The 21,925-nt window shown below is 42.3% G+C and overlaps 1 protein-coding gene across 2 annotated transcripts in view; it reads left to right on the top strand.

The window, feature by feature from the left end:
• The first annotated feature begins 830 nt into the window (after nucleotides 1–830).
• The window catches only part of Stard3nl (STARD3 N-terminal like), a 48,514-nt gene continuing 27,419 nt past the window's right edge, over nucleotides 831–21,925 (top strand). Inside the window, exons 1-2 of one of the 2 annotated variants that reach the window (XM_045135443.1) lie at nucleotides 847–909; nucleotides 1,558–1,686. The gene's annotated coding sequence lies outside the window, so the exon portion shown is untranslated. Of the gene's footprint in view, nucleotides 910–1,557; nucleotides 1,687–21,925 lie in introns of both variants that reach the window. The other variant, XM_045135444.1, reaches the window with a different exon arrangement.

Below are 21,925 nucleotides of genomic sequence, written 5' to 3'. Positions count from 1 at the left end.
AAGTTTGGGTTTTTAATTAGTGTGTGAAAAGAATAGGTAATTTGTAATGTTTGAATTTCTGCATGTACATTCATTCACTTGTGTAATTTTAAATTTGCGAAGAGGGCTGCGGAGATAGTTCAGCAGTTAAAGGCATCTGCTTGCAAAGACTGGAGGGGTTCAGTTCCTCAGTACCCATGTAACACCAGAAGCACAAAGTGCACACTTCTGGACCTCCTTTGTAGTGTGGCACACTCAAATTCTCTTTCTGTTCTCACAAATAAAAACAATATTTCAAAAAACAAATTACCAAAGAACTTAGACTCAGTAACCGAACTAAGACCGAACACACGAGGAATTGGGATGTGCATTTCATTTCTGTACATTCTTGTTCCCTCAATTTCTGGACGATGTCACAGCAACATCCACAGAGGATAAAGACCCACATCCCAAAGCAATACTTAGCGTCCAAGCCCGTAGGACGCACTTCTAAGGCGGGCAGGGGCCGCGCTGGAGCCCGCTGCCGGCCGCTGCTCTGCAGGGGCGTGTGGCCCTCCCCAGGTGACCGGGTGACCGCAGGCCAGTCCCGGGGCGCATGCTCAAAGGGACCAGAGCCCTAGGAAGCGAGCGCGGGACGACCCAGCGAACGTTCCCAGCCGGCTCCCGCCCAGCCATCCCACAGCGGTGCAGCCCGCCCTCTCCTCGCGTCCGGACCCGCCATTGCTCACCAGGAGACCGGCAGGCCGGGCGGCCAATCGACAGGCGGCTCTCCGGGCACGCCGACGAGACGGGGCCTCGGAGCGCGCACGTCGGCGCGCTGACGTCACCGACGGCCGCTCTGCGCCCCGCCCCCGCGCCCCGCCCCCGCGCCGGGCGCGATCCAGAGCCGCAGACCCAGGCCTGCCCGGGGCGGCCGGGGCCACCGACGAGGTAGGCGGGCGTCCCAACCTACTGACAGGCTGGACGCCTGAGTGCTGAGGGCCAGGAGGAGCGGTGGTGAGGCCCGAGAGGAGGGAGAAGCAGGGCTTGCTGCGGGTGGGAGAGAAGCTCTGGAGGCCCGCTGCTCCGGGCCAGGACCAGGGCTGGTACCCAGACGATGCTCAGGGCCTGGACCCTGAGGATGCTCACAGCGGGCCAGGGCTGGACCCTGGGGATGCTCACAGCGGGCCAGGGCTGGACCCTGGGGATGCTCACGGGGGGGCAGGGTCAGGATCTGGTGGATGCTTGCTTATACAGCGAATCAATCGCGGGGACCCTAAGGATGCTCACAGGAGGCCCTGGTTCCTCCATCCCATCCAGGGTGGCGTGCCTTGAATCCAGCCTCTGCTGGCGCCCAGTCTCTCCAGCAAACCAAGGATAACGACCAGGGGCTGTTGTGTGGGTTATCCAGACATTTGAGTTGCCAGCCTGGCCTTTTGTATTCATCAAGAAAAGGCGCGTGCAAAACAATACAAAATAAAAATCAAAGCATGAGTCATGAATGTTCTGGTTGTGGTTTCAGTTCACTGCTTTGCCCACTCATCGTGCCATTTTTGAAGTCTTATTAGCATTTCTTTTCTTCCTCTTCTGCTCAAACAGGAGTTGACCTTATGGAAATTTGCTTAACATTCTCTTGATGCAGTTGTTTAGCACACCATGTGGCTGTTTCTCAGATGATATCACTGATGCATCACCTAATTCAGTAATACTTGGGAAAAGTTTAGTATGGTAAGAAAATAAAGGTTTAATTTCTGAATACACTGGAATTAGTCCAATGTGTCATAGCAGATTTCTTTGTTTGTTAAGGTCCTAAAGGTAATTCTCATCTATAGTCCATCCATACTTTCTCATCTTTCTAGAAGTAGAATTTGAAGAAAGAAAACAGCTTATAGTATTTTGGTTTTATGGATTCTACTAAAAAGATTCTGGGTAGTTTTGCTCATGAAGTGAAAAGTGTATACTGTGCAACCTACAAAGTAATTTACATGAATGCTGTTTTTGTAATGTTTAGGATCTGTTCTTCGAACATGACATCTCAGACATCAAGCACAGACCTTCCAAGATTGCATTATTTTAAAAAATATTTTATTTTTATTTATTTATTTGAGTGTGAGAGAGAGAGAGATACAGAAATAGGCAGGTAGAAAGAGAATGGGCATACCTGGGCCTACAGCCACTGCAAACGAACTCCAGAAGTGTGCACCCCTTGTGCATCTGGCTTAGGTGGGTCCTGGGGAGTCGAACCTGGCTTTGCAGGCCTGCACCTTAACCACTAAGCCATCTCTCCAGCCCCCAAGATTGCATTAGTGGAAGCTGCTTCTGAGGACTTAGGTTTGCTGGAGGGTTTTCACAGAAGGCTGGTTGTTATTATCATTTGGATTTATTTCATTAAACAGTTTATGTGATAACTGTTTATGGATCACCTAGTATTAGAAATTGGGTGATGAACAGATTAGATAAGTAAGCTTCTTGCCCTTTAAGGCCTTAGATTTTGGTGGTAGTTAAACAGATATGTAAACAAACATGTAATTTCAGATAGTAACAAATTCTAGAAGAAGAAAGAGAAAGGTTGTATGAGTGTGGGTGGGCTATGAAGCAACTTCCCTAATGACTTGAATGTTTAGAGTGACTCACCTATGGGGAGATATGGGAGTTTCCAGTAGCAGTGCAGAAGCAATAAAGGATCAGCTTAGTGTGTTCCAAGGTGAGGTGTCAGTGTTACTGAAGCAGAGTCAACCTAGGGGAGAGGGAAGTGGATGGGCATTGGTAGGTGATACTGGAATCCTGTGTCGGAGCTGCAGACATTAAAAGACTTGATTATTGCAATTATTGCAAAAGCCTTGTATTCCTTTAGAGGCACTATGATTCCCACAGTTGTATGTTTCATTTTCATTATGAAATGTATTAATTCCCTGTGTGTTAATTTACATATATACACATACATACATATATGCGTATATATGTAAATTAACACACAGGGAATTACATCCATTCCATATATATATATATATATATATATATATATACACATATATATATGTATATATATATATGCACACACACGTATGCATACATATATATAGACATATATACGTATATACACACACACATGCATGCATACATATATATAGACATATATATATATGGAAGGTATGTATTTTTTTCCTCATTAGGGGACCGTTAGTGAAAAACAATGTGTCCTCTGGTGCTATGTCCCATACATTTATTTTTCCTTTTCATTGTCATTATGCACAAAATTCTGTTTCTGTTCATCTTCAGCTCCAGCTTTTTTTTTTTAATTTTTTTTTTTTTTATTTGAGAGCAACAGACACAGAGGGAAAGACAGATAGAGGGAGAGAGAGAGAATGGGCACGCCAGGGCTTCCAGCCTCTGCAAACGAACTCCAGACGCGTGTGCCCCCTTGTGCATCTGGCTAACGTGGGACCTGGGGAACCGAGCCTTGAACCAGGGTCCTTAGGCTTCACAGGCAAGCACTTAACCGCTAAGCCATCTCTCCAGCCCCAGCTCCAGCTTTTATGTCTCTACTCCCAACCAGAATTCTCTCCAATACTGTCTTTACCTGCTTTCCATTTGGAAACTGCTGGCAGTTAGTCCCTGTGCTGTTCAGGCAAGTTCTAGGAAAGTATAGGTTTAAGTAGATTGTCCCTTCCATTAGAATCACTTTATTTCAGTGTCTACAATGTGCCACGCACATCATATACATTTTATTTCTTCCAATAGCTCCTGACAAAGGCACCTACTGAGCTTTTTCATCAGTGAGGGATACTAAGGTTGCCCAGCTAGCAGTGATGGAGCTCTTTAAACCAAATACCAAAGATAGATATTTCAGATGAGTGTCTTCGCAGCTGATGTCTACATCTTAAAGTCCAGGTCGTGATTGGACCCCCATTTTAGGGGTCCAGACTGTCCACTCCTGGTGAATCCTATGCTCACAGCAGAAGTGCCGCAGAGCTTTCTAGCTGCAGCACCCCTGCTGGTGTTCTCCAAAAGCTTTGCACGGACAACTCCAGCAGGCCAGAGCTCTTCCTGAGCCTCTAAGTCCACTCACTGTTGGACTTTCTCAATAATAAAACATCTCCTGTGGCTCCTTAATGGACAACACTTTTGGGAATGTTTCCCTGCAGCACAGGGTAACACTGGCAATACTGTCACATACATGCTATGTGTTACTTGAGGTTAAAATACATGAAGTGCTTTCCTGCAGTGTTGAGACCTCTGCGTTCTTTGCACTATTATTGCCTCATCTTTGAGTGAAGCACCGGCAGGATTTTCTTGGCTTTGTCAACAGAACTTTTTCCTGTTTCAGTTAAGGATCTTGACTTTTCTGTGGTCACCAATGGTCCTTTGAGAGGAACTCAAATCTCTGGACTGTAAATATTGAGAGCATATTGCTACGACAGAAGTCAATGGACTGTGTACTTATGGTATTAGAGAATAGTAACAATGATTTACAGTTTTTTAAAAAAAAAATTAAATACTTTTATTTGTTTGCAAGCAGAGACAGAGAGAATGGGCTTGTCAGGGCCTTCAGCCACTGCAGATTAACTACAGATATATGTGCAACTGTACATCTGATTTTATGTGGGTATTGGGGAATTGAACTTGGGTCATGTGACTTTACAGGCAAGTACCTTAGCCAATGAGCCATCTCTCCAGTCCTCCAGTTTTTAATGTTATAGATGAGAAAGCTGAGGTCTAGAGAAACTACCCTAGACTAAAGGTTTTTTACTGCCTACAGTGCTAGGCTGAGGCTTTATAGCAACAAGGGCTTGGTATAAGCCAACACTGGTTCTCATCCGAACTCTGGGAGTCTCTTAAATACTATGTTCTTATAGCTTAGGCCTTTCTCATTGTTTCATTGGCTTTGTGAATAGGCATGGCTCTAGAAGATAATTCTTTTCTCATAAGTCAGGATCAAAGCCTGAATTCTCACTGAACATCCTTGAGTGACTATGTCAACCTGGGGGATCTTTCTGGACAGACAGTGAATATTATTGGGTTTAGTACACATGAATTTGAAATCTATGTCTTCTACTTTCTCTCTGGCTACTATTTTCCAAATACTATCTTGGAATTAGTGAGGGTCTTCACTGTATTTAATATGGAATTTGGAAGAAATTCTTAGTATATTCTAAAGGGAATCAGTCACAGACGTCCTTTCTTTCTTCTTTCGTTTCATGTGTTGGGGGGGTATGCACGTGTATATTCCCTGTGCAGTGCTCTGTGTGCTTGCCTGTGGCAGGGACGCACTCACATAAGGTGGCCTGAGCTGAACATGGGGTGTCCTGCTACATCATTCTCCCACTCATTCTCATTTTGAGCTGGAGTCTCTTACTGATATTGAAACTTACTTCTTTTTTTTTTTAAGCCTGGGCAATTCCCTTGTCTCCCTCTGTTCCCCTTTCTGGGATTGGATTTACAGGGACATGTGGCCACACCCAGCCATTTACCTGAGATTTCGAGATTCAAACTCAGTTGGTTTCAGGATCCCTTAGGCCCTCATGCTTGCACAGGAAGTACACTTTAACCACCGAAGCATCTCTCCTGCCAAATCACATTTCTGTGGCTATGACTTCACAGATTATACATCATCACTTATTTAGTATGTGCTCAGTTGTGTGAGTGTATGGGTATGTGCATGTTTATATGTATGGATGCTTATGTATGTGGAGGCCAGAAGACAATATTGTGTGTCTTCATTAATTGCTTTCTACCTTACTTTTAAAGGAAAGGTTTCTCACTTTATCTAGAGCTCATTTATCCAGGAAATCTGGCTAACCAGCATGACACAGGGATCCTTATGCCTCTGCCTCCTTAGGCATGGAATTACAGCCATGCATCACACACAACTTGTTAAGTGAATTCTGGGGATCCAAATTCAGGTCCTCATGTATGTGTGACAGGGCCTTTATACTCTGAATCATCTCCCAGCTCCTTGTATGTTCTTAACTTTTTGTTCTAGAAAAATATTATGCAATTATTGCTTTAATTAATCATTTATTAAGCTAATGATATAGAACCAAGTAATTTCAGGTACATTTTTTTCTACTTATGTGGTATTATAAATTCATCAAGAGTAACAACAAGATCTCTGTGTTAAAAGTTTCTCTGGTGAGGATGCCAGCCAGGACTTTTTGTGTTACTGATATAGATTTTTAATATAGAGGACTCCTTTGTACCAGAGCTGTTCTGATGTGTGGTTCCTGGCCACCCTGGGACAGATGTGCATCATTTTCCCAGGGGCGTCCAGGCAACTACTGAGCAGGATCTTGAGTGGCTGTGAGTGTGGCAGAAACAAACATCCGAGAGCCTGTGTCAGAGAACAGCTTGTTTATTTGTTAGGGGACTGGGCTTATAAACATTCATGTAGCGGTGGAAAAGGCTGTGTGAGGGCTGCTGGGTGATACCTCGTTACCATATAAGGGGTGAAAGGCTACATGGCCATGGCCACGGGGAAACTGAAACTAAGTCTTCTGAGGACTTCCAGGTGCCCCAGGTGGGGAAGGGAGTGGCCTCACTCCTGCTGGTCTAGGCCTGCTGCCTCCTGTAGCCCTTAGCCGTGCCTGAAGGCTCAGGCCTGCTTAAACTGCTCTTATCCTCAGTACTACTGACATTCAGGACCAGAAAATTCTTTGTATGGTATCTGTCCTTTGCATTATAGGGTGATTAGATTAATCTAGGGACAGTCCTAGAAGCTAGTGACACCTTTTATAATTATTATGACTAAAAATGTTTCAAGACATGGCAACGGCCATAGGTCTAGGAAAACATTCTGTTCCCTAACACTCTGCTCCATTGACAACCACTCACTGAGAAAGCCTCATGCTCAGTTCCCAGTTAGTATAGCTCTCAGGAGGTGAAATCTTGCTGGAAGAGGTATGCCACTGGGGCCATACCAAGGACAGGGACAACAACATTGGGTGGTCACTAGCTAGCTCCCCTGTTGATACTATCCTACTGTTAATTTATGGAAATTTGAGCCAGTTGCCTGCTCTGCCATGCTTTCTCCACCATGTTGAAACTTCCTCTTGAAACTATTACCTTCCCCAAAAAAACCTTTTCCTTCCATAAGGTACTTCTGGTAGGATATTTTTTCCCAAGCAACAAGAAGATAACTACAGCCAAAAATTTGCACTAGAAGTGGGGTTGCTGGTGCATGAACCCTGACCATGTAGGTCTTGGTCTTTTGGAATGAGTGTGGGAGGAATATGGAAAGATTTTGAACTTTGGACTCGAAGCCTTACACAGCAGAACAGAGCTTAATGAGCCATTCTGGTGAGAGTTTGAAAGACCTCATGTGGAGAGAACCATGGCATGTGGAGGGTAGACTTATAAAATTTCAAAGGGAAAAGAAGAGAGTTTGGACTGGCCTAAAGGCAGTTTGTGTGATGCTCTGGAAGAGAGGTTGTTCCATTGGACCCATATCCTATACATTAGAGTAAAGGAAATAATCAGACCTTTTAGGACCAACTGGATTTTCCAACTTGGAATTGGCATTGATTCCAGGAGACCCCATACAGCATCATATTCTTTTAGTTGAAGTGGGTGTTTATGGAAATCATGTGATATATAAAGTTTTAGCAAAAATCTTACTCACTGTGGAGCCAGTGGTTCCCTGAACCCATCCAGTTGGCTATATCCCTAGCCTCTGAATGTATAATTGGGATAGATATACTTTGAAAGTTGGCATGATGCCCACATTTGTTCTTAGATCTATGGAGGTATGACTACTGTGGTTGGAAAGACCAAATGGAAGCCATTAGACTCACTGCTACCAGGAAAACTAGTGAACCAAATCAACATTGCATCCTTGGCAGTATGACAGAGATTAGTGCTACCATCAAGAACTTAAAAGATGCAGGATGGTTGTTCCCACCACACCTGCCTTTAATTCTCTTATTTGGCCTGTTCAGAAGACAGATCATGGAGAATGGCAGTTGATTATCACAAACTTAATCAAGTAGTGATACCAATTCCAAGTTCTGTACCACATGTAGCTTCTTTACTTGAGCAGATTAACATATATCCTGGTGCCTAGTATGAAGCTATTGACCTTGCAAATGGTTGCTTTTCCATACCTGTCTATAAGGACCACCAGAAGCAATTGGTTTTCAGTTAGCTAGGCCACCAGTACACCTTTAATGTTTTACATTAAGGTTGTATTTCTTCTACTCTGTGTCATGACTTAGTTCTTAGGGATCTTGATTGTCCCTTCTACAAGGTATCATGTTGGTCTATTATACTGATGATATGCATGTTGTACCAAGTGAGTAGGTGGTAGCCCCTCTACCAAAAGAAGATGGGAAGTAAATCCATCAAAGTTAAAGGGCCTTCTACCTCAGAGATATTTTTAGGGGTTGAGTGGTGTGAGGAATTCAGAGATATTTCTTCTAAAGAAGGATAAGTCATTGTACCTGGCTCCTGCAACCCAAAGGAAGAAGTATGAAGTACAATGCATAGTGGACCTATTTGGATTTTTGAAGGGGTACATTCCTCACTTGGGAGTGTTATTACAGCCCACATGCTGCTTTAGAAAGCTCCTAGTAGTAAGTAGTGTCAAGAACAAGAGAGGCCCCTTAAGCAAGCATAGGCTGCTGTGCATGCCTGATGGTACTTGCAGTGTCAAGGGCAGATAAGGATGCTGTTGGGAGCCTATAGCAGGCCCCCATAGGTAACTCATATTAGAGGCCCTTGGGATTTTGGAATAAGGCCCTGCTCAGATAACTATTGTACTTTTTGAGAAACAGCTTTTGGCCTGCTGTTGGGCCAGAATGGAAACCAAATGTTTGATGATGGGCTGCTAAGTTACTATGTGTCCTGAACTGCCCATCATGACCTAGGTATTATCTGACCCACATAGTCATAAAGTTGAATGTGCACAGTAGCAGGCTATTATCAAGTGAAATGTGCATGATCAGGCTTCATCAGTGTTTGATGACACAAATAAGTTACATAAAGCACTTGTCCAAATGCCTCTGGTCTACAGTCCTGCCACAGTGACCTTTGTTCCTAACATGTACCTATGGCATCCTGGGGTGTGCCCTATGATTGATTGACTGAAAAAGAGAATACTAGGTCCTGGTTTACAGATGGATCTGCATGCTATGCAGCTATCATCAAGAAGTGGACTGCAGGGCTGGAGAGATGGCTTAGCGGTTAAGCGCTTGCCTGTGAAGCCTAAGGACCCCGATTCAAGGCTCGGTTCCCCAGGTCTCACGTCAGCCAGATGCACAAGGGGGCGCACGCGTCTGGAGTTCGTTTGCAGAGGCTGGAGGCCCTGGCGCGCCCATTCTCTCTCTCCCTCTATCTGTCTTTCTCTCTGTGTCTGTCGCTCTCAAATAAATAAATAAATAAATAAATAAATAAATAAGAATTGGACTGCCACAGCAGTGAAGCTCCTTTCTAGGACAATCCTGAATGGCTGTGGTGAAGGGATATCTTCACAAGGGGCAAGACTGAGTAGGGCACCTGGTTGTGCATTTTGCTTGGAGGGAAAAATGGACAGATATGTGATTGTGTACTGATTCATGGGCTGTGGCCAATAGTTTGGCTGGATGTTCAGGGACTTGGATGTTTAAGACTGGGAAATTGGAGAATGCATTTTGGGAAGTGGCACGTGGTTCATTTTCTCCAAATTTGCAAAGGATGTATATATACTTATTTCCCATTTAAATATTCATCAACAAGTGACCTCAGCCAGGGATGACTTCAGTAATCAGGTGGATAAGATGACCTATTCTGTGGATAGCATTAAATCAATCTCTCTCTTTCAAATGGTCCCTTTCATTGCTCAGTGGGCTCAGGAGCAAAGTGGCCATAGTAGCAGGGATATAGGTTATGTGTGGGCCCACCAGCATGAACTTTCATTAATGCAGGCTGACTAGGTTACAGGTGCTGTTGAGTGCCAAATATGCCATGGATTCACTGGTCTTATGCCCCACCACCATCTTGAAGCAACCAGCTTGATAGCAAGTTAGAAAAGCCATTTTTTTTAAAGTAGTTGCCCAGTGTGGGTGGTGCATATCTTTAATCCCAGCAGTTGGGAGACAGAGGTAGGAAGATCACTGTGAGTTCAAGGCTAGCCTTGGACGACAGAGTTAATGCCAGGTCAGCCTGGTCTAGATGAGACCCTCAACCTCACCCCCCTAAATAAAATGATAAGTAATTACAATGCCACCTTGGTGGCAGTAGCCTTGGAGGGCTGAGGCAGGGTTCTCCAGAAAGCTGCACATGCTCTGAATCACTGTCTAGTATATGGCTCTGTTTCTTTTCTAGCTAGGATCCATGGGTCCAAGAAACAAGGAATCAAAATGAGAATGGTATCACTTACTACAAGTGACCCACTCACTAGCCAAGGTGTTTCCTGCAACTTTATGCTCTTCTTGCCTAGGAGTATTGTTTCCAGAGTGGGGAGTACATTTGCTAGGAAGCACAAAAACATTCCATTGAACTGAAATTTAAGACTTTCCTCTGGATACATTGGGATCCCAATGCTCTTGAGTCAGCAGGCTAAGAAAGGAGCTACATTGCTAGCAGGGGTGATTGATGTATGTTAGCAAGGTGAAATTGGACTGATTCTGTACAATGGAGGCAAGGAAGACTATGTGTTTGGAGTACATGAGATCATTTAGGGCATATCTTTGAATTATCCTGTCCTGTGATCAAGGTCAATTGGAAAATATAACGACCCAGCCAAGGCAGTGTGATAAATGGCTCAGACCCTTCAGGAATGGCTGTGTGAGTCAACCCTCACATAAAGAACCAAGACCTGCTGAGGAAGTGCCTTTAACAGAGGAAGTGTCTCTCCAGTCCCACTGGGTATTTTTAAATCTGAACAAAATGCATTTTGATCATGAGATGGGCATGATTGTATGGGGGCTGGGGTCAGAATGTCATGGTTTGAATGTGAAGTGTTCCCTTCCCCATAGGCCCATGTGTTTGGGATTAAGCCTCATATTCAGGTGCCACCTGGTAGAGCTTTGCTGGGGGAGGTGTGTCACTGGGGGCACACCTTCAAGTTTTTTAGTCAGCCATACTGAGGGTTGACCAGCTAGCTTACGCTTACTCCTCATGCCATGCTGCTGATGTGTGGAAGATATGAAGCAGTTGCTTTCTCTGCCATGCTTTCTGTACCATGATGAATTTCCCTGGAAATGATAAGCCTGAAGTAAACCCTATTTGCTCCTTTGGTTGCGTGTTTTGTCCCAGCAAGGATAATGTAACTGAAAAATGAAGTAACTTGAAGGTCATCAGGTGGGGCTTCTGGACCACAAGGAGTTATGTCTTCCTATAAGCCAAAAGGATTCTAGAATTAAAGCTGGTCATTTAGCATGCTCTGCAATCTTAATGTTCTCGTGCTCAACAGCAAACTTGGTTTGAAAGTTACAGCCTTTTCTAGCCTTTGCTTTCATGGCCTCTACTTGTAACTAAGCAATTTCGTCGTATATTAAGAAAGCATGGTCTCTGGAATTGAATGTCTACATCTTGGAGAAATGAACCACAACTGCACTTACTGGATTTATGTTAGTGATGCCAGAGAACATGTTTAACTTTCTTAGAACCAGGAAGCTCCCCGCCAGTGCTTTAGAAGTGGTGACCTTTTGATGATCTTTGACATTTTCCTTCTCAGCACTCTGTCCTCGGTTGAGTCTGTATGTGAAAAGCATACTCCTGCCCCCAGCCCTTCATGATGGTACACACATTTCCATTTCAGCCTTCCCATTGTTTCCCACTTGGTCTCTCAGTGACATCCCCAGACCAAAGGGTGACTTCCTGTTTGCAGTATGTGTTTGCTTAAGAATTGCTTGTAAATACTGAAAAATGTCATTGTATGGTTCACTGGAAGATCCTGTAACTTTCTTCATTGAAGAAATTTTACCTATCTGGATAATAATGTTACTCTTATCATTACTAAGGCTGGCAGCACCTCTCTAAAGAAGCTTCAATATACAAGCTTCAATATTTAGTAATTACCAAGGTATTGGCTCCTCCCAGGTAAATAAGGTAACAAATACTATGTATCACCAACAGGGCTTTGTCCACTCGATGCCATCCTGAACATTTGGTTACCCTGAAGTCTATAGAACAAGTACAAATCACCTTTGAAGTATGTCTCCTCTTCCTGTAGACTAAGCAATAGCCTCCATGACACAGTTACTGTCTGGGGTATACATTTGATTTCCCACCTTCGTCAGTTACTCTCATAGTGAAGTGAAGCTTTGCTGGAGGCAGTGGGTCACTGGAATGGGGGGTCGGTTGAGGTTTTGTAGCCTAGACCTACTTCCTCTTCCTCCTGCTTTCTGATTCTGGCCAAAGTGTGATGAGCTGCCCTGCCAAGGTTTCCCTGCCATAATGGACTAGTATCCCCTGGGAACGTTAGCTGAAATAAACCCTTTCCTTCTTTAAGATGCTTCTGTTGAGGAATTTACTCACAGCAACAAGAAAGTCACTATGGAACAAACTGGATGGATATTCCCTCTCAAAGTTGCCCTGGCTCTCTCTTCTCTGTTTTAGTAGTGTTGAGCAGCTCCCTCCCTTCTACTGTCTTTACTCCTTTCATTCTACACTTTTTGCAGTCTATCACCAAGTGTTTGGGCCTTAGCATTAGAACCTGCTAGTTCTCACCACCTTCACCGCTGCCGCCCTAGCCTCCTAACTCCATGTCTTCTGAGTTGCTGCCACAGTCTGCTGACTGGTCTTGTGTGTATGCTTTTCCAGGAGAATAGCTGGAACCTTTGCAGCACAACTGGTCAGTTCCCTACTGAAAAGTTTCCGAAGTCTCCACATTTCACTCAGGTGGGCAGGCTTTATGGCAGTGTGCATGGCCATATATGTCCATGTCTTGTTAAAGTCTTCATCCTTGTCTCTGTGGCCTCCCTGCCGCCTGCCAAGGCTTCAGCTGTGCTGACTTGGGCTGTGCCAGTCCCGCCCCTGCAGGCCCTTCATCCTCCCTTCCCTCCACCTGCTGTGTGGCCTTTGTCCTGATGTCAGCCTGGAAGCTCCTTCTTATCTCCTCCTGAGCTTTGCTCAGACGCACCTTCTTGGTGCAGTCATCCAGTTGTGGTTTTGTGAATCACCGTTTTCCTGGTGTTCAGAGGACAACTTGTCATAGTTTTGATGTGCAAGTGTACTTGTGGTGAACACAAAGTAGATGTGTATTCTCAGCAACTTCTGAACGTTCAGATTGTCAGTTGTAATTCTGAAATCCCACAATATACAGCTATGTTTGGTTTCTCTGTGTATAGTTTAGGCTCATCTCATAAATCATGAAAACATGACCATAGATTTACCCAGCTGTCTTTTTTAAAGAAAAAAACAAAAAACCTCGTTTATTGGCATTTTCCACACATCTGCACAGTGTGTTTTGATTACAATCTCCTCTCATTGCATTTCCTTCCCCAATCCTCCTTCTACTTAACTCTTTTTCTTCTTTTGAACTAGTCCTACTTCTACTTTGACACCTCCTCACATTTCTACCATCCATGATGGAATATTAATGAAAATATTATACAGGTAATAACACTTGCTGTGAGGTCATGAATGCAAGGACCACTCAATGTGTGGAAGACAGCCTTCCATAATGCTTCTCCCCAACCGGTGGCTCCTATATTTTTTTCTGCCTTTTCTTGTGTGTTGTTCTCTGAACTTTGAATGGCATGGAGAAGATTTCTTATGTAGTGCTGAGCACTTATTCTCAACACTTTGGTAACTTTTGAGTCTCTTTAGTAATTACCAGCAACTGCAAAATGAAGTTTCCTTGATCAAAGATAAGAGGAACAATAATTTATGGGTCTAAGTAAACAAATATTTAGAGGGCACTTTGATGGGCAAGGCAATTTTATTTGCCAAACATTAGCTTCTTTCCTAAGTCCCATGACTTATCCAACCATAGGCTTTTGACTTGGCTTTCAGTACTTCCTTCCTGCACAGTGGCCTCAAATCCAACAAGAAAGCAGTTGGCTGCCCCCCACATAACAGTCATGCCACTATTGTACCAGTGGGTACATCTTTCTTGGCTGGCCAGTTGTATAACTTGCAATGTCCATTACTGGGTAAGACCACTGATGGCCTTTCTTCCCCAGCCATCTTGTAATCTTAATATTTCTTTAAGCATTACATGTAAACTAAAATTTTAGTAATGTCTTTTAAACTGATAAAGGAAATAGGTCACCTAGAAGTAAGACTGTAAAAACAGCTTTGGGTGCCTGGTGATATACCTCAGTGGTAGAGTATCTGCTAAGTATGCATGAAGCCATGTATCTAATTCCTAGTAGTGCAGAACACATCTGTCAAAGGAGTGACTTAGAAGTCACACCATATATTTTACCTCCTTCAGTTTTCAAAGTTGTTAATTTCCAAGTAAATCTGAGTCACATAGCATATTATAGAAAGGTTAATTTCTGTTTATCCATATGAGATTACTTTCATCTGCTGTTGTTAGCAGAAACAACTGAGTGAGATAAGACTGAACAATGACAGCCTTTATAGTATGCCTTTAGGTTGTCTAAGGGTTGGGGAAGAGAGCAGAACACAGTAAGGAAGAGAATGTGGAATGAAAGCACTGTTACATACTTTGATACTAAGAATAGCAGAAATCACAAGGCCTAGAAAATAACACTCAGAAGAAAACAGTAGTCATAACATAGATATTACCATAGTTAGACTGCCAGGAAGGTGAGAGACAGGAGGTGGTCCAGAGGTAATAGAGGAACGAGCACAATGAGCCAAAGATGGCATATTTGAGCCCTAGTGGGCAAGGCTTTGTATACTGTCTTCCTAAGGATCTGGGAAGAGTTTTAGTTCTAATGTAGGGACCAAATAGAGGAGATGGTTGGTGTTTACCTCCTTCCAGTATGGTGTTTTGTTTATAGATTTTCACTAAAGAGCTGAGCAAACTATAGACCCCAAAGCAGGGCCTGATGTGACAGCACTTTTTTGTTCAGGTGTGATAGCAACAGCTACAGACCATTATGAGGTATTTAAGTGATGTTGGCTCATAATTCAAACAGAATGACTCCTGTCTATAGTGCAGGCACCGTTTAAGTTTGCTCTCTAGGTAATTTGATGGTTTATTGAAATGGCAGAAGACTTTGGATATCCAGAAATGCTAATGATTTTCCTTCCTATTTAATCAATGCATATGAAACTGCCACATGTATAAGACAGTATACACACACACACACACACACACACACACACACATATATATATGGAGAGAGAGAGGGAAGGAGAGAGAGAGAGAGAGAGAGAGAGAGAGAGAGAGAGAGAGAGAGAAGAGTCATCAACAGTATTACCTAGCTGTGAACCCTGTATACTATACAACCAACCAGCCAGGCAAGATGTGCCCACTGTAACAATATCATCTCTGTTAGGGGAAACTGTGGTAGTCAGTCTCTATTGTCAACTTGACTGGATCAGGAATCGGGCTTTAAGAGACAAACAGCCTGAAAAGGCAGTGCTGTTGATGACTCATCCCCCAGCAGCCTGCATAGCACTTGCCAGCATTATGATAGTCGCCAGCAGGAAGGAGGCTTCCAGCACAGCTTCTAGTTGCAGCTTGATTTCTCAGTGTCCTGTAACTAAAACATGTCTTCAGGCTTTACTATCTAGTTCTGGTATAGTTTGTATTGTTTCAGAGGTCAAAGGCCTCTCTCACCAATAGCTCACTGAGTACCCTACCCCTGGCACTGAGGTTTTCCTGTAACAACCTATGACTTCTGACAGCAGCATTCTTCACCCACATAAGGTACCTCAGTTCAAACTCATTTTTAAAAAATTATATATGTTAATTAGCTTACCAACTAATAGGTTTCCAAGTCTTTTTCATATACCTTAGTTTTGGTAAACACTCCACCCTACTGTTTGCTCTCCCCATCCACCTACTTCCAGCCCTGCTTAAATCCTTCTACTCTTAACATGCCCCACCCCTCTTCTTTCATATTACATGTATTCTATCCAACCCCTTAATGCCTCTTTTTATCTCCCTCTCATGGTCTCCTTTTAGTTTTCTGGTATTTAAAGACACCCTAACTGAGGTAAAAATCTGAAAAATTTTCATTGGTTTATACATATGAGAAAAAGCATGTGACATTTGTCTCTCTAAGCCCATTACCTTATTTAGTGTAATATTTTCTAGTTCCATTCATTTTCCTAACAATTCATACTTTCATTTTTTCTTTGTAACTAAATAACATTCTGCTGTGTACCACATCTTCATTACCCATTCGTCAGTGGGTGGCTATCAAGGCTGATGTCCATTTTCTAGCTGTTGTGAACAGAATAGCAACAAAGATGGATGATCATATATCTCCATATAGAGCCCTGGAGCATATCATAGTTATATCTTCATATTGTTGCAAAAAATAAAACACTACCACCTGGCCAAAAGAAGCTGATGGGAGGAAAGGGTTTATTTTGACTTACAGTCTTGAAAGGAAGGCAGGGAAGGGATGCTAGAGCAGAGGCCGGGCATTGCATTTTGCCATAGTAGCTGCAAGGAAGCAGCAAGAGTGAGCTGAACCAGCTCTGGCAAAGGAAAGCTGGCCTGTAACATCCCTAAGCCTGCCCTTTGCAACATACCTCCTCCAGTAAGCCTCTATCTCCTGGATGGTCACCAGCTGGAGGCCAAACATTCAGAAAACATGAGACCCTGGGGGACATCTGATTCAAAATACCATAGAGTGTATGTCCAGGAATGGTTTAGTTGGGTAATAGAATAATTCTATTTTTAGCTTTTTGAGAAGCTTTGACACTCATTTCCATAATGGCTGTTCCATTTGCTCTCTCACCAACAGTGAATAAGTATTCCCTTTCCTCAACAAGCTTACCAGCATTTGGTGCCTTTCATTTTCTTTATTATAGCCATTCTGACTTGAGTTGGACGGAATATTAAAATAGTTTTGATTTGCATTTCACTAGCAGCCAAGGATGTTGGACACTTTTTCGTATTTCTTCTGTGATCATTATGCTCAGTCTGGTCCATTTTTTCACTGGGTTGTTTCCTTGATGTTTACTTTTGAGAGTTCCTTATATATTCTAGATATTAATCCTTTATCACATATATAACTGGCCAAGATATTTTTTCCCATTCTGTAGGCTATCTCTTCACTCGATTAATAGGTTCCTTTGTTGTACAGAAGCTTGCTGTCCTTATTTCTTGAGGGATTAAAAAAAAAAAAAAGCTGTCAAGAAAGTTCTTAACCTGTATCTTGAACTTTAAATGTTTTGGTCTGTGATTCATTAGGAGGTTCATACATAAGAATCTAGTTTCATCCTTCCATATAGACATATCCAGCCCCATTTGTTAAAGAGAGTGTCTTTATTTGAGTAAGTGTTTTTGACACTTTGTTTTGGTCAAAAATCAGGTAACTGTGGTGGTACATTTATAGCTGGGTCTTCTATCCCATTCATTGATCTGAATGTCTGTTTTTGTGCCAGTACCATGCTATTTTTAATAATATGGCTCTGCATTCTACCTTGCAATAAGACATAGTGGTCCAGCTTTATATTTTTGACTCAGAATTTGTGTGGCTATCTGAGTTTCTTTGTACTTCCCAGTGATTTCATGATTTTTTTGTTGTTGTTTTCATGTGACTTATCTTCTTCCACATGCTTATGGTTGGCATGTAAGAAGGCTACTGATGTTTGTGTGTTAAGTTTGTATCCTACCTCTTTCCCAAAACTGTTTATTAGCTTTAAAAGGTTTTTTTGTGTTTGTTTGTTTGTTTGTTTTGGTTATCTAAGGTTTTCTATGCATTTAGTTGTATCATTTACAAATAAAAATAATTTGACTTTTCTTTCCTTTTTATATACCTTTTATTTGCTTCGCTTTTCTAACTGATCTAGCTAAAACAACAGTATTATTATATTTGATAAGAGTGGAAAAAGTGGACTTTGTCTTGTTCATGATTTTAGTGGAAATGCTTTGTGTTTGACACTCTTTTCAGAATAATGTAAGCTATCTCTTTGTCCTATATAGCCTTTATTATGCTGAGTTTTTTTCCTTATATTCCCAGTTTATTTAAGACTTATGAGGATTCCCTCATAAATTGGATCTTATCACAATTCTTTTCTGCACATACAAGTTTTGTCTTTCAGTCCATTTATGACTTACTACATTTAGCCATTTGTGTGTGATGAGCCATCCCTGCATCTATGGAATGAAGCCACCTTACCATAGTGAGTGATCTTCTGGATGTGTTCCTGTATTTGGTTTTTCTAGTATTTTGTTGAAAATTTTTATGTTTAGGTTAATGAGGGAGATTGGTATATAATTTCTTTTTATAGATGTGTTTCTATCTGGTGTGGTGTCAAGGTAATATTATATTCCTAGAAGGGGTTTGGTTGTGTCCTTTCCTTTTATGTTTTATGGAATTGATTGAGAAACATTAGTGCAAGTTGTTCTTTGAGGTTTGATAAAATTATTAAGTAAATAATAGGGTCTAAACTTTTAAAAATAGTTTTGTTGAAGATGTTCTATATGCCTTTGGTCTGTATTTCTTCTCCTTTTTGTATACCCATTTTTTGGGGATATTTGATCTTTTTAGTATATCCCACAACTCCATCATATTCTGTTCATACAATATTTTTTAACTTATAGTTTTTGGACTCGTGATTCCTCTGTCTTGTCTTCAGTGGTGAAATTCTGTCTTCCACAAGATTGACTTTGTTGATGAGAGTTTCTAGGGAGGCTTTTTAGATAATTGTTATATTTTTCTGCATCATTTCTATCCCTCTATTGAGTTCCATTTTCAGGTTGTGGTTCAACTTTTTTGTTTCTTGGAAATCATGCCTGCATTTGATCATTTCCTCATTAAGCTTGATCTACTGGTTGTTATCTATTTGTTTACTGAAGTTCAAATCATTTATCTGTCTCTTGAGATCGCTCTGCTTTTCTTTTATTGTGTTGAGATGACAAGTGAGAGCTGTTTTGTTGTTGATGGGCTATTTGCATTTCATTTGTGAGATTTCTGGTTCTTTGATGATTTTCTTCCCGTTCCACTGTGTCTCATTAATTTTATTATGTTTAGCATGTCTTCATTGTGGGATTCTGTGGGTGGAGTATCCTCTATATTTTCATTGGAGGCTTCCATCAAGAGGCTAGGCATTCTTCATGGGGCTTCTTCTGACTTGATGTCTTGCATTGTTTGTTTTGCGTTGGGGTTTTCACATCTCTAATTTGACCTCTTGTGTTGAGAGTGAGATACTTGTTCCTCTTGAGGTCCCTGGGTTGTATTAACCTGGTCATCTTGGGTTAAGTGGAAGTGTGGGGAGGTTGTCTGCCTGCTTGCCTGGGCTGGGTGACCTAGGGTCTAAGCAGGGTTCTCTTGGTGTGTGTCACCTGCAGGTGGGTCAGGGTGTGACCCTAGTCAGCTTGGCTTGCTTGCTGTCCAGCTGTACTCAATTCTCCCAGTGTTATTTACTGCCTGAGGACATTGGAGTATGATCCTTACTGCAGTTCTGTGGGCATAGGGTTGCTGCCCCAGGCCTGACAGGCACCTTGGTCTGAAATGAGGCGGTGTGGATGTTAACAGTTACCACTGGGCCTTACAGCTGGCCCTTGCTGTGCAGTCAGCCCCAACAGCACATGGGCACTAGGCTGCAGCCACAGGCTTGGCAGTTTGAGTATCCCAGTCTGGTGTGTTGTTTCCAAGTTTGGAGAAGTTGGTGGAACCTTTCCAAATGGAGTCCCAAACATGCCTTTAATCAGCACTACCTCACCCGCACCATCTAGGCCTCAGACACACTGCAGTCCTCCCCCTGTCTGAGTTCACAGGCCCAATCAAGCTGGCAGCTCACCTGGTCTGAGTGCACAGGCCCAGAACACACTGGCACCTCGTGTGCCCTGTGTGCACAGGCCCCAAAGAGCTGGAACCTCCTAGACTGTTTTTAATTTGCAGAAGTTTTTATTACTGCTTCAATCTTTCTGCTTGTTCTTGGTTTATTGAAATTATCTGTTTGTTTAATTTTTGTAGTTCAAATGCATCTAGAAATCCATCCATTTGTTTTAGATTTTCCAAGTTAGCAGAATTTGTTTTTAAGGTATATCCTTAGAATCTTCTGAATTTTGTTGATATCTGTTGTAATGTATTCCTTTTCCTCTAAGTTGCTTTGGCTGAAGGTTTATTATCTTTCTTATCCCTTCAAATCAACAACTCCTTGTTTTTTTTTTTAATTCTTTGTACTTTTTGTTTTTATTTTTACCCGAGTTTTAATTATTTATTTCCATCTATTGACTTGGGAGTTGGCTTGTTGTTTCTCAAGGCCCTGAGGTATATCATGATTTTCCTTATTTGACATCCTCCCTCTTAGAACTGCTTTTATTGTGTCCCATGGGTTTTGGTATGCTGTGTTCTCATCGTCATTTACTTCTGGAAATGGTTTCAGTTCCTCCTTGGTTTGTTCTGTGGCCCATTCATCATGCACTTAGGTGTTGTCTCATCTCCATAAGGTTGCATCTTTTCTGTAACTTGTTAATTTGTAATTTTGTTCCATTGTGATCAGATAGAATACAAAGAATTATGTCAATTTTCCTATATTTTAATTAATTTTAATAAAAAATAATTAATAATTTAAATTAAGATTTGGTTTGTGTTCTAAAATGTAATTATTTTAGAGAAAATCCTCATAGCCTGCTGAGAAGAATGGATATTTTGCAGTGTTTAGTTGTAATGTTCTGTAGATGTCTGTTAAGTCCATTTGGTCTGTGATGTCATGCCATCCAACTATTTCTCTACTGAAATGACCTACCCATTAGTGAGAGTGGGATATTGATGTCAACCACTAATATTTTCTGAGGTTATTCTATGATTTTACATCTTGTAGTATATCCCTGTTTAGTGCATATAACTTTGGAATTTTAAGGTGCCCAATGCTGTCATCAACACATAACAAAGCAGAATAGATTTGCCAGGTTTTCAAAGAAACATTGGCTCATAGTCTTTGTATTAGTCAGTATGAGTGAATGGTCCCCAGTTTATTCAGGTGTTTATTATTAAAGATTGTATTTTAGATCTCCAGCCACATAGCTGGAGGAGTTGTCACTGTGGACAGATCCTGGGGTCCAGCCCTAAGGTAGATCTGAATTCCAGTCTAAAGGTATGCAAAGTGCTAAATTCTGCTTGGGTTCCTGGAGCATGCTTGGGTATGCTGGTGGTGGTTGCCTTTTCCTCTCTGCTGAGGCCTGTGAAAGTGGACCAGATTCTGCATTTATGGAACTTCCCCAGTTCTGTAAGCTTCAAAAAATCCCTTCCTTCCTTTACTGCTGGTTTGGAAGTTCATTCCAGCAACCTGAAGCTGTCTACTATAGTCAGGGTTCTCTAGAGGAACAGAACCCACAGAATGAATTACATTTAAAAGGGAATTTATTGGATTAGTTTACAGCAGTCTAACAATACCAGCCTGCAGCCCTGAGAGTCAAGGAACCCAGTAGCTGCCCAGTCCACGTGGATGGATGCCTCAGCAGTTCCAATCCAGCACTGAAGGCCTGGAGGAGTCCTGGAGAGCCACTGCTCTTCAGTCCACACTGCAAGGAAGCAAGCAGCACCAGCGGCTAGGTGGGAGAAGGGGACTCTTTTCCCCCAGAGTTCCTCAGATAAAGCCCTCCTTAGAGAGGGGCTGCCCACTGTGGGGGAAGGGCTCACCGTGGGGGAAGGACTTCCTCCCTCAGTTAATCCTTCCTGGAAGCCACCTCCGAGCACTCAAGAGGAATGTCTGTGGATTCCTAAACAGATCAAGTGAACAAAAGAACTTTCACAACCATCACAGTCATGCTTTTGAAAGGCAAAATAATTATCTTTTAAAAATTATACTATTAAAATAAACTCATCCACAGTCTATATGCATTGTTTTCAACATCAAGTGAACCAAGAGTAGAACTGACCATCAAAACTACCACTGTATATAGCCTGTCTAGTACTTAGTGTTTTCTTCTCTTATTGTTAAAAAA

This window comes from Jaculus jaculus, chromosome 16 (assembly GCF_020740685.1).
Source record: "Jaculus jaculus isolate mJacJac1 chromosome 16, mJacJac1.mat.Y.cur, whole genome shotgun sequence".
Lineage (NCBI taxonomy): Eukaryota > Metazoa > Chordata > Mammalia > Rodentia > Dipodidae > Jaculus > Jaculus jaculus.
Note: the sequence above shows the minus strand (reverse complement) of the source record. Positions and strands in the feature narration are given on the sequence as shown.